We start from the raw sequence: 13,098 nt of genomic DNA on the forward strand, positions 1-13,098 counted from the left end.
TTTTTTAGGTAACTTGACGCCTTTTTTTTTCGATTGTGAGGTACTTTTAAATCTGTTTTATTTATCTGACGAAAACCGAATATAACCTACCTACCATTAGACATCAACAATTTAGAATGCATTGTTTGAATTTGAACTCTTTCTAGCAAGTGAATGGCCTTGTAAAAACGGATTTCTTACAAAAAGTATCTTTTTAAATGTGGCTAGATTCTTCAGTCCGTTAGTCGTTTGTAATGCTTGTGGATGAATCATTCTTCATTCAAACTGCTTGTGGTTATGAAGGTGCAGGAGTCGCCAGCTTTACGCTGCATACATATACATATATACGCGGTTTTGCTTGTACGCTTTTGCACTTTTGACACCAGTGACTTAATATGGAATAAATATTAAAAAGGAACGGTTTATTTATATGTTGTATCTCAATACCAAAACAAATCAACGAGTTGTCGAGTTGTAACATACGATGAGAAACGGCAACATATATATTGGATACAACACATATGTACGTGCTTGGTATCGGATATCAAATTAGAGAAATTGCTGATTTAGAAAGGCTTGTCTAGTCTAAGTTGCCTGAAGAGGAATACTTGAATCGCATGATGTTGAACGCACTAAAAAACTCACAGAATTGAGCACATAAGAATGAAACTGCAGAAATAGATGAAGATCCTGGAGTGTTACACTGAAAACTCTTCATAAATGTCTTACCATAGCACAGTGTTTTTGAAAATTGTAGAAATAATTATTGTTAAATGTTATTACCCATGTTAGTATCATTAATACTATTAACAATTAATTATAACAGTATTTAATCATCTACTGAATGAATCAACTATCCAATAATCGAAAAAATTTGAACAATATAAAGGATACATAAATGTACGACGACACATTTCGACATATGTTACCTGTGGTTAAACCATATTATTGTATGGGCTAAACCTCTATGTATGTGCTCAAGAAATAGTAAACTGTAAAACATACCGATGTATACAATATTAACTGTTCACTACCTGTCGGTAAATCAACTGTTAAGATGTATATTTATGTGGGATAAATGCATGGAATTAATGGAATCCCGGAATGATAAAGTTTTATTTTCACTTGGCAACATTGCTAACATCAATCTCATGCTTTATTTATAACATACGTGCATAGTGCATACGAATTTACACGGAATAAAATATTCGTTTGAATTCTTGACATCTCAAATGATTTTAGTTTGTCTATATTATCTTTTTTGCATTTTTTTAAATAAAAATTTTATGTAAATAAATAAAGATCACGCATACTTTGAACGATGAAAGAAAAACCATTCTTATGGGAAATTACATTAGAATTTTTAAGTTTCAAAGTTTAATTCTTTCTGATACTAAAACTTTTTGATCATACAGTCATAGTAGAAGGGTACAGTACTTTTTATGAAAATTAACAGAATTTAAAAGAACATACACTGACTGGCACGAGAAAAATGGGAACCAACCTTAAAATTTTAAAAATAAAGTTTCAAATATTTTGAACTTGATTGATTGATTGTGATTTTACATTTCCTACATTGTTTTTCTTCGTTTTTTTTTCATGTTAATTGTGTTTGTGTTCATGTTAATTTTCTCATGACATGGCTATTATTTTCATTAAAAATCTCAATTTTTTACCGATTTTACTTTGGAAAACCATCCCTTGCTTTCTGATTGATGAACTGCATCATCATTGAATAAAGATTACTTAGTACCGAAAGTACCAAAAAACAGGAAAATCCCCGTTTCTAAGAGGCGCGGTACCTACAGTAGTGGCCAAAATTATAGCAACTTTTAATATTCTTAAAAATTTTACTTAAAATTTTTTGCTGGACAAAAATATAGCAATTATTTTTTGTAAAGATAATATTCAATCAGGTTCAGACATTTTGGCAAAATGAAAACGCAGTATTGAAAGTATATTTATCGGTAAAAATAGGTCGTGGTAAAACTGTGTCTCCCGAAGTTAGGGATATTATTCGACGATTTTTAAATGGCGAAAAACAAGTTCGAATAATTGTCCAAAGTTTGTTATTAAACAAGTCCGCTATATCACGTATTGTGAAAAAAATATCAAGAAACAGGATCGCCGAAAAAAAAACAAAAAATACAGGAAGGCCTAGAAAAACAACACGAAGAGTTGATAAAACTAATTTGCGGATTGCTCAGAAAGATCCATTTATGACTTCCACACAAATTGTCAACGAAATTGTCTAATTAGAAATTAGAAGGAGGTTAGTTGATGCTGGGTTATTTGGCCGCAGGCCGGCAAAAAAACACTTCCCTCAAAAAAAAATGCGAAAGCCCGATTGGACTTTGCTAAAAATTACTGTAACTGGACACATCAACAATGGAAAAAAGTAGTTTTTAGCGATGAATCCAAATCCAATCTATTCAGAAGTGATGGAATTGCTTATGTGAGGCGCCCTGTAGGAAAAAGGATGAATAGAAAATATATTTCACCTACTGTGAAATATGGAGGCGTTTCCATACAGGTTTGGGGGTGGTTTTCGGGCTACGGCATGGGTCCACTCTTCAGAATAAATGGAATAATGGACCGGTTTCTGTATAAAGACATTCGACAAAATCAAATGAATTTAGGAAGAAAAAATGCCTGTAGGTGCTATTTTTCAACAAGATAATGACCCCAAGAACAAATACAAACTGATGACCGAATATTTAAGAGATAAAATAATCGATTTATTACCTTGGCCTTCACAGTCTACAGATCTTAAGCCCATTGAAAACATTTGGGACTATGTGGACACAAAAATCCGGGATCAAAACTACAGCAACTTGGATCAACTTTTTGAAGCACTACAGAATGCCTGGAAAGCAATAGATGAACATTATATAACCAATTTGCTGCAATCTATGCCCAGAAGGTGCGAAGAGGTCATCAGACAGAAAGGATATTATACGAAATATTAATTATTTTTATGTTTTCTATTTATTTCAAAATATTTTCAAATTAATTTGTAAAAGTTGCTATAATTTTGACCACAAGAATATATATATTATTTTATTATACGTTTTTTTAATAGATTAATCAACTTTTAATGTCTTTAAAATAGACATCTAGACTTTAACATTTTATTTTGGTGAATAAGAAAATTGCTGTTACTTTGTAGGCAATTTTATATTCGAATTTTAAAAGTTGCTATAATTTTGGCTACTACTGTAAATTCCCGGTTCCGAAAAACAGCTCCGGTTCCGGAAACCCTAGCCAGCATTGGCATGGTGGTTCCATACCAATTACGGGCAGGTAAATTATATAAAATCTATCGCGAAAAAATAAACCTTGATAAAATTATTTTAATAATTCTTATTTCTAATAGATGCAGTAATTTTTGATGACTTTTTTACATTGAGTACTTACTATACACTATAATTTATGTCTAGTGCCGCATGCCGCCACTGAAAGTAATTTTTGATGACATTTTTACATTGAGTACTTACTATACACTATAATTTATGTCTAGTGCCGCATGCCGCCACTGAATCGAAAATGTAGCCGTTCCAGCCCTAATACGACAAAAGTCGTCAGATTTCAAAGCACGTTTCGTTTAATTGCTTTTGGTTTTATTTCGTCGATAGGCTTTGAAGTGCTCGTTATTTTGATGCTATTGTTGTATTATGTTTGAACGGTAATGTTATACAACACAAATTGAGTTGTTTTCCATTATTATTTCGGTTCTATGTTGGGTTGAGAGACTCGAGTTGATTAGCATCGTAAATATACTGTGGAATATTTTGCGCAATACAGGTATTTTTATATCATATATTGCTGATTTTTGCACTCGCATTTATTTAATTTATTTGAAGAGTTATCAAGATACTGTCCCAAAACTACAAATTGTAAAAGTGTTTTAAACGGAAATGGATTAATGGAATGGATGGGGAGCAAAATATAACACAAATCCAAACAACCGGTAGGTTATTGCTAATTTTGTATTGGGTGTATATGCGACGTAAAACGCCAAAATAAACATTTTAATTTGTTTCGTGAATATGTTCGAGGTAGGACAGGAACTGAGAAAAATATTAGTAAACAAACCAGCTTTTGAACATTCTCCAGATGTCTATGGTCAGGAACTGCGTCTGCATAATTAAATAATCCTTTTACACAAACTTTAAACAAGATGATAAAAACCTTTTTTTAGTTTATATAAACACATATGGAAGTTTTTAAAGAACTCGTTAAAATAAAGCAAATTTTCCTTGTTGATTAATTTATTATGAATTGAATTAACCAGTTCGGCACTTTTTTGCTCTACACCATTTTTGCCTATTGTCAAAATTAAAATGATGGGGGGACGGATAAACAAATTTACATTCAAATCTTTACATCTCTGTTTTGGATGCGATTAGATTTAGATTACATTCTTCGAGGTGACTACACTGAACCGAAGTCGACATAAATATAATGAAAAAGTTCATTAATATAATGAATTAAATAATTAATTTTGAGCCGATGAACGATTTCATTGGCACAATGAAAAGTAATTCATTACCTTTATGAATTTTAAATCAATGAACAGTGTTCATTAATTTGAAGAACACATTCAGTGGTACAATGAACAGATTTCATTAATATAATGTACTTAAATCCTTATATTAATGAACCGTATCATTAATACAATGAAATAATTTCATAACCTGTTTAGTTATTATACATTTAAAAGTCGACACTATTGGTAACTCTTGTTATACCGTATTATCGATGATGAAGATCACTGTTATGGATAGTCATTTCCCAGCCAACTGCCTAAAATAATTCTACTATAAATAGATCTCCATTGGACCAAGCCCTTAGCTACAAAGGTAACAAAATTATCAATAATGCCGACTTACTTACGAGCACAGTAAATTTTTCCATTCGGGCAATAAAAAACAAGTGCAATAAACTAACAATAATATATTCAAACTTGATATAGCATATACAAGTTAAAAATTTTAAAAAAATGGAATCGACGAAGAGAATAGTAATGTTATTATTAATTTTAGGATAAATTATAATAAGAAAATTAATTTACCGGTCCCTGAGGGAAATCTATAAAAAGACCATTTCTTCATTATATTAGCTGTATCGGTAGACTTGATAAATCTAGACGAATTTGCAACGGGCCTTCCAAGCTGCATCAAGTGGGTCCGAAGTTAAATTGTCGAATTTGAGGGCTTGAAGCCAGGTCTCAGCATCTTGTTCCGGTTCTAAAAGCGACGTATATCAAAATAATTAAAATGCCAGGACATTCGAATTTACCATAATCAGTTTCATGTCACCACTATGTTTTTCTTCTTTTTGTTTTTTATCTTGTGAAACATATTTGGAAACCGCTGTTTTAATGAATACCCGCACCAGAGATCTCATACAGCGGAGTTTGATTTGACTTTGACAATACAACAAATTAACTACAATACGGACGGACTTTTATTTAAAATATTGAAAAGAACACTTACCGCTCTAATGAAACTAAAGCCTCACTGAATAACACAACCACAGACGTTATTAAAGTGCCAAAGTAACCGATCAAGATGGCCACCATATAAGTCCCAATATTTTATTCCTGATATTAATAACCGCGTACATTAATATAATGTAGTGTGTTCCTTGTATTAATAACATTGTTCATTGTCACAATTCACAATGTACAACTCATTAATCAGTGATTTAGTACATTAATATAATGAATATGTGTTCATAAAGTTTCAGCATTAAAATAAAGAACGCATTCATTGGGACAATGAACCCGTTCTTTATATTAATGAAAATCTTACATTAATTTAATAACCAGATTTTCATTATATTGATCAAATTAGATTCATATACTATTAATAAATCAGACATCGATCTATGATTAACAAATCATTGATATGATGAAAAAAATCATTGTCCCAATGAAACAACAGTTAATAATCAGTGTCCGTTAATATTATGAACAACATTTTTTTCAGTGTATCGGTCTGATCCACTGCGACCTTTTCAAATCTATATTGTGGTCCTCTTCTGAGCCTTAGGTTACATTCCCCAGTCCAATCCTTTTCAAAAAGTCTAGAGACATGGAGACTAAACCTGCCATATAATTCTCTGTCAATGGTCTATCGTTGCTTATTACAGAGAACCGCGTACATTTACCAGGATGTTTCACCGAGAGAAAATATGTTCTGTCGTTTCTTCTTCAGATTGACAGAATTTGCACATGGCTTCGTCCCTCAATCCCGTTAGCTTTAGATCCCTGTTCACTACAGCTGTATTTCTGTCTTTGCTTATCAGGTGTGCCGTGATTTTTGGCGAATGTTATAAACTTTTTCGCCCGTCTCTGCCCTGGCGAATATCTCCTCTATTCTAGAGATTTCTTGGTAACTCATCTTTCTGTAGCGATTGTCGTGACAGCCTTTGCAATTTGCAACGCGGCAGAAGGGTCATTTGGTAGTTTTATCTGGAAAGAGTTCCGGGAGTTTTGGAAATAGATTTTGATGTGCTTTTTTCCGATTTTTAACTTTGCCACCTCGTTTTCAAAACACCCGGAAAACTTTCGACTCAAGTTTCGTTTACTTGAAATCAGTTATGTAAGAAATGTTTTTTATTTAGTATTTTGAAGCCTTTTCGAATAGTATGTCATAAAAAAATTTCTGCGGAAATGCATCCTTTTCGAGTTTTTCAACTTTAGAATAGCTGAAATCAGGGCTTCTTTCGTTTACTTGAAATCAAGTTTGAAGGTAATCACCCTGTCTAAATTTAGTAAAACAGTATCTACTAGGTTAAGTTCATATATACACGAGAAAAGTGTTTAGAATGTAAAGCAGGAACATGTTTTCATGTAACTTATTTCAGTTTTTCGAAAGTCGGAAAAAAGAGAATGATGCATTTCCGCAGATTTTCAATTTTTATGATTTTGTGTTTGGGGAGGCTTCGATATACTAGATGTTTTGTTGTTTTTTTTTTCTGAAACTGGTTTCAAGTAAAAAAACCAACTTCTCGCACCCAAACCTTTCTTAGAACCAAATGACTGGACTAATGAATGAGATTGATGAGTCTTGTTTGGCTATTTAATCTGCCTTTTTGTTACCCTTGTGACCTCATACCATGAGATGAGTTTTTCTTGTCAACCTTGTGGTACGGATGATTGATTGACCGAATGATCTGGAATGAATGAGACCAATCGATTTGACAGTTGTCATTTGTTCTCTACATTTTTGTTTATATTTCGTTAAAATACTTGATTTCGGTATATTTCAATAATGTCAAAAATCAGTTTACATCCCCGACCGTTCTTTCGCAAAATCCCAGTAGAAGCACGGGAAGTAAGTTATTTTACTGCCGTAATAGAAACACTTTCAAAAATACGATCTCCCGTCCTTTAGAACCACGCCCTCTTTCCCTTGACTCTTCTACTCCCTCAGTTTCAAGAATAAGGGCCCAGAGATCATTAAAACTGAAGAGCACACGGGAAAAACGATGGGGGTCCAAAACCGATAAATGTTCAGGAGAGCGCTTTTTAATTCAATGCCTATTTCTATGTGGCCGTTATTGATATTCCCGTTTATTTAGGTACCAAAAGGTGTAGCTTTTTAAGACGAAAAATATGATGTAAAAATAAATTTAAAATCAAATTAGCAAAAAATGGACTTTCATCGTTTTTCCCGAGTGCTATTCTACTGGTCCAGCAGAAACGGTGTAACTAATTCGTCTTTGTTTTATTTTTTAGATACATCTATAACGTTATTGTTGACTTTTGTCTTTTTGACCATCTATATGTTGTTTAGCTGAAAACAACCATTATTGGGTTTCTTTACACGAACAAACGTTCTCCTTAGAAAATTGTCACGGAACTGACCTTTGTACGCTCTAGGTTCATTTCTGGTATATTTCTCTTGAAGTTTTCCCAATTACGATCAGTTGCTCGATAGCCATAAGATCAAAGCTCTTTGCCAGTAATTTATAATAGCGGACAATAACTATTTATATTGCGTTGTTAACTGCATACTTGTCAGTTTAATTTAATTTAAGTCAAAAGTAGGTTAATCACGTTCATAAAATAAACTCGTGCAGTACTTCTAGGAAACTATACGGAAAATTATTTGGAAAAAAGTTTCAATTTTATTGAATATTATAAATAGAATAAATGTTCTTTTACAACAATCTACAGTATGTCCCCGGATCGACTGTACAAGAGGAAAAGCTTTTATTATTACATCATAAAAGTTTTTGCTTGTTTTAAAATGGTTAATTCCAATTGTTTATTTTCAAATTTCCCTACCGTTTCCGAATAAAACGAGAATATGGTTGATTTTTTTATAATGCTAGAAAATCAAAACGCATCTTTTTTGGAAAATCTCAATCCGTTTCCAATATTACTATTTGTAAGTGTTATTTTTGATACAATGTGTTTATTGTAACCACCAACAACTTAATAAGACATTGTGATGAGTGAGAGTGGTCTTGGTCTTGCACAGAAAGCAAGAACAAGACCAAGATAAAGTCCAAGCATGCAGGACTCTTGCGGTCTTGCATTTTTTTTTCACGATTATATTATAAGAAATTACTTATTCGTTTAAAATTATTGTTTTAATTTATTACAAATAGTGTTTTCACTGTTTTCCCGACTATTGCATAAAATTATAAATAAATAAATGCTGATCCAATATAATATGTTAAAAAATTAAAAAATTTTGTCAGACAAATAATCTAATAATTTCTTTCTTTAAAGTTTTATTTGCATTAAATTACCAAAAATACTATTTATTTCAAGATTTTCTATGTGTAAAGTGCACCTAGTAAAAATCTATTAAAAACATGCTAGACTTGCAAGGTTGAGACTGGATCCTGCAAGACCAAGACTAAAACTACTTATTAATTGCAAAACCAGGGGAGTCTTGTCTTGCATTTGCTCATCATTAATAAGATAAGACTACATGACAACAACTATAACAACAATGAATAATAAGATTTAACGAATACAGAAAAACTTATTCGATTCGTCCTCGTCAATTCATCAAAAGTCTCCCAAAAGCTTTTAATAATATATCGTTTGGCAACTCTTAATGCAGGAAAATTATGATATTTTTAAAAAGTTGTGTTTTAAGAATATATTTAATTTAAAAAGATAAAACGTATTAATTCTCTTTAATTCTCAATTAAATAGGTCATTCTAACATCGAAATTGAATTTATCATGTCAAGAAACAACCAGATATCAATTTTCATCCCAATATCGACGTAGTTCAGAAATTATTTGGAAAAAAACGAAATAAAAATGAAACTTCTACACCCTGTATCTCCGAAACGAAGCATTTTATGATATAAATTTATATGAACTTTTTTACATATTTTTATCTGCAGAATATGTTGTCGAAGTTTTACGATTACAATTCGGACCACCTTCAAAAAGTTTCATTTGCATTAAGTTTTATTCAAATAAAATACAAAATAAAGATTCGATTTTATAGAGAATTAAATTCTCTACAACAAATATTTGCCATCTATTAATACAACTTTCTTATTTCTGATAATTATAAAGTTTTATTGGCGAATGAAGTGTTTTGATGACGGACGGACTAAAACCTTGTTTTTTAGATTCTTAGGGTAAAACGCTGAGAAAAGTATTTTTGGCCATAGCACTATGGTTTCTAGAAGCTACTATAATAAAAGACTAATAAAATGAAGTTATTTTTAATCTTCTCATTCAACGTGTGATTAACTTTTCCCTATGAAGCATCTTCTGTATCTAGTTCCAAAAAAGAAAGTTGATCAATCATCGAATTACTGCTGTCCTAAAAACAATCTTCTTTAGAAATATCTTCTTGCTCTTCTTCTTTTTGCATATCTTCTTCTTGTTCTTCCTCCTCGTATTCCTCTTTTTTTTCATGCTTCTCTTCAAATTGTTCTTCATTTAACTTCTTTTCGATAAAGTCAGATACACGAAGTAGGTTAAGTACGTCGGCAGGATAACTAAATTTACAAAGCAGCTTGCACAAGTAAAGTATTTCGCAGCCTGCACAAGTAAAGCCCAATCCTGCTTATGTTCCTCGGAAACTCTTGAGGCCGTTCTTCTCTGGGTTCTGGAAGATAACCCAGAAAAAGGTAATCGTGGGCGGCCGGCAGATGATGTGGATGGAAGGAGTTCCTTTAACTCAAGGATAAAATCCTCTTTTAACCAGTCTTTATTTTGTTTTACAAATAAATCTTTAAGCCGCGATGCCGCCTGCCATCTTCTTTCAAAATTTATACAAAGGCGATTTATCTTTTTTTTTCCATTGTACCTGATAGTTCTTGTTCATTATTCTGAAATTTGTGTCTTATAAAATTTGAAACATACCCGTTTTTCTCAACTGTATCGGCCCCTTGTAGCCATTTTTCCAAAAGATCTATTTTTTTCAATCGAAACATAGCTGAAAAAAAATTATTTTAAAAAAAAGTTGCAGCTAGTAGCAGCCAATTTTTTCTTTGATATGTTCAGAAAGCATTGTTTCAAATTTTACAATAACATCTAGCATGGAGAAACATGGAGAATTTTTTATTAGTCAAACTAAACTTTTAACTTTTTATTTATGTTCTGTCTTAAACTCATTATTTTTAATTAATTAAAAAATAATGGACGCTGATTCTTATGCGCAATTGTTAGTGATTTCTTAAAAATACATACCAAAAAATTAGCTTCTAGAAACCATAGTGCATAGTCAAATTTCGCCCTAAACCAATACTTTTCTTACCATAAAATATGAAAAGTAAAAACATGTAGAGATGACAACAATCACATGGCATATTTAGCGCGTCTGACGAGCGTTGAATGAGTCTGGCAAGGCTTTCGGGAGGTTCCACATGAGCCAGACTATTTGTAGCAGTAATTATAATATAAACTATCATCTAACAAATTTTTAGGACTGCGAAAATAAGGGCAATGATTTCAATAATTTTATTCCAATTTTTCACCTGCCAGACATATCTATTCGCACAGATTAGCCAGAGTATTTTTTTCTTAACTGCACAACATCTCTCACTAATAGAACTATTTTTATCGCTGTAAAAAAAGCACAGTTCAAGTGTGAACTGGGAAAATAAGTACCGAAAATCTGGACTAATACGACTTAATTAAAATTAAAAACATTCGTCATTAATCCAATTGGAAGTTTTTGTGGTTTATTTGATCAAAAACTGTTCCGTATTGTAACTCGCAGACCGTGTGGTTACCGCGATAAATATTTTTCGTTATACCGCTGAGATTTTAAGACATTTTTTCCCTGCTGCCAGGTTCTACTTTTCTGTTCGCGTGAGAACGTTCCCTTAAGAAAAAGCAACGATGCCACAGATTAGATCGGTATCTGTGCCCGATCTTCATTGTTCAGTCAGTTACCGGCTCGTTTTTACTATCGTTGAGAGTTCCGCAGAAATATGAAATTTAAATTAGAGTTGTGTATTGTTTGTTTGTCATAAATTGAAAGTATATATTTGAAAATACGTTCTCTACTAGATAGTAGGTGAGTACATATTTGAAATTACTTAAACGATAATATGCTTTGTTCTATAAATTCTGATGTGAGATCTTCCTGATATTCTTGTATAAAAGATATTTCGGATTGTACCGTATCGAAAACAAAACGGCGTCAAATGGAATGGCTATGGAACAATGGCAAATGGAACGATGGCTATGAAATGAAGATCGCTGTTATTTTATACAGGGTCCGGCAATAAAGCGTCGGGCATCAAAAAATGTGAGTGATCGGGATGATTTTTTTTAATGGAGCACCCTGTATATTAAAGCAGTTTTCCTTTTAGATCACTTTATATAATCCTAAGATATGAGTAAATATATTTTCATAGTTTCAGAGATATTCATAAATTAATAAAGTATATATTTATCAGCCTCTCTTAAAAAAAATATTAAAAATACAAGAACGGTCCTGAAATCAAAACTATATCAGGTATTTACTATAGATTGTTTGTACTTTGCTATAAATATGGTAATCGTAAATCATAATGGATGTTCAAATTTCTACGCCAAACTTTTTAAAATATAAAATAATTTTTCCTGTTTTTTTTTGTATTTTTCTTCAATTCGATATTTCCTCAATAGATGGAGAATTAAAAAATGAACATTTTTTGTATTTAGAGTATTTTTTAGCCGACCATACCAACAGGTATGGTAGGCCTTATTAGTAGGGTCATAAATGATAGTAGGGTCCTAAATAGAAAATATTTTCACGGTGTCTGTCTGTCTGTCTGTAACACGATAACTCAGAAACCGCTAAACCCATTTTAACCAAATTTGGCACAAAAATACTGTGGCACCCGAGAATTTGGCCATTAGTTTTGGTGGGGGTGGGGGTTGGTAAGGGGGTATGGGAGGGGGTTAAAAACTTAAAAAAATTTGTAATAACATCAAAATCAGTCAAGTCGCAGTTTTTGAGATAAGAAAAATTGCTTTTTATTAACATATTTTAGTATGGGTTGTTTGCACTCTACCTTTTTACAAATAAGTCCAAAATAACCGAGTTATATTTTGCTTTGAAATTTATTTTTTGCATAAATTTTGAGAACCACTGAATCTTTTCTGGATTTTCTTTCTTGTAACTTTAATGTATACATTTTATCAAGAAATTATGTTTAACTAAAAACTAAAAAAGATTCCAAATTTTCAAAAAAAAATTTTGCAAAATTTTTTCTGTTTCTGCGGTCGATATATGTATATTACTCCTAAAAATTATTTAAGACTCCCACTTATTTAAGACTCACCCTATATATATATAATATATCTAAATATAAATTTGCTATACTTTTAAGTAATTTCTTAAAGAATTATTTGTATGTTTTATATAGCTGTTCTATCGTTTAAGATTTAATGCGGCACCGTTTTGTTTGTTTTCTTCTTTAGAGAACGAGCAGGTTGAACAAGCGGAAGTTGTAAAAAGTAGAAATTATCTCCTGTCTAGTTAAGGCGAGCGACAGAATAGTGGTAATAATAAGACGAATTAATTTGATGCATATCGGCGATATAATTGCTGCTATTAATTCGTCAATCGCGATAAGAAAATGTAGCAAGCGGTTTTTATTATATCTTTCAATATTGCGCATTGCATTTTGT

General features: G+C 31.8%; 1 protein-coding gene across 8 annotated transcripts in view; it reads left to right on the plus strand.

Moving 5' to 3' along the window:
- The window catches only part of LOC115881883 (tripartite motif-containing protein 2-like), a 77,130-nt gene that overhangs the window by 25,797 nt on the left and 38,235 nt on the right, over nt 1-13,098 (plus strand). Inside the window, exon 1 of one of the 8 annotated variants that reach the window (XM_030899601.1) lies at nt 3,933-3,949. The exons of the other annotated variants lie outside the window; for them this stretch is intronic. The gene's annotated coding sequence lies outside the window, so the exon portion shown is untranslated. Of the gene's footprint in view, nt 1-3,932; nt 3,950-13,098 lie in introns of those variants that run through there. 8 annotated transcript variants of the gene reach the window in all.

This window comes from Sitophilus oryzae, unplaced genomic scaffold, assembly GCF_002938485.1.
Source record: "Sitophilus oryzae breed Bouriz unplaced genomic scaffold, Soryzae_2.0 scaffold_1744_pilon_pilon, whole genome shotgun sequence".
Classification (NCBI taxonomy): Eukaryota; Metazoa; Arthropoda; class Insecta; order Coleoptera; family Curculionidae; genus Sitophilus; species Sitophilus oryzae.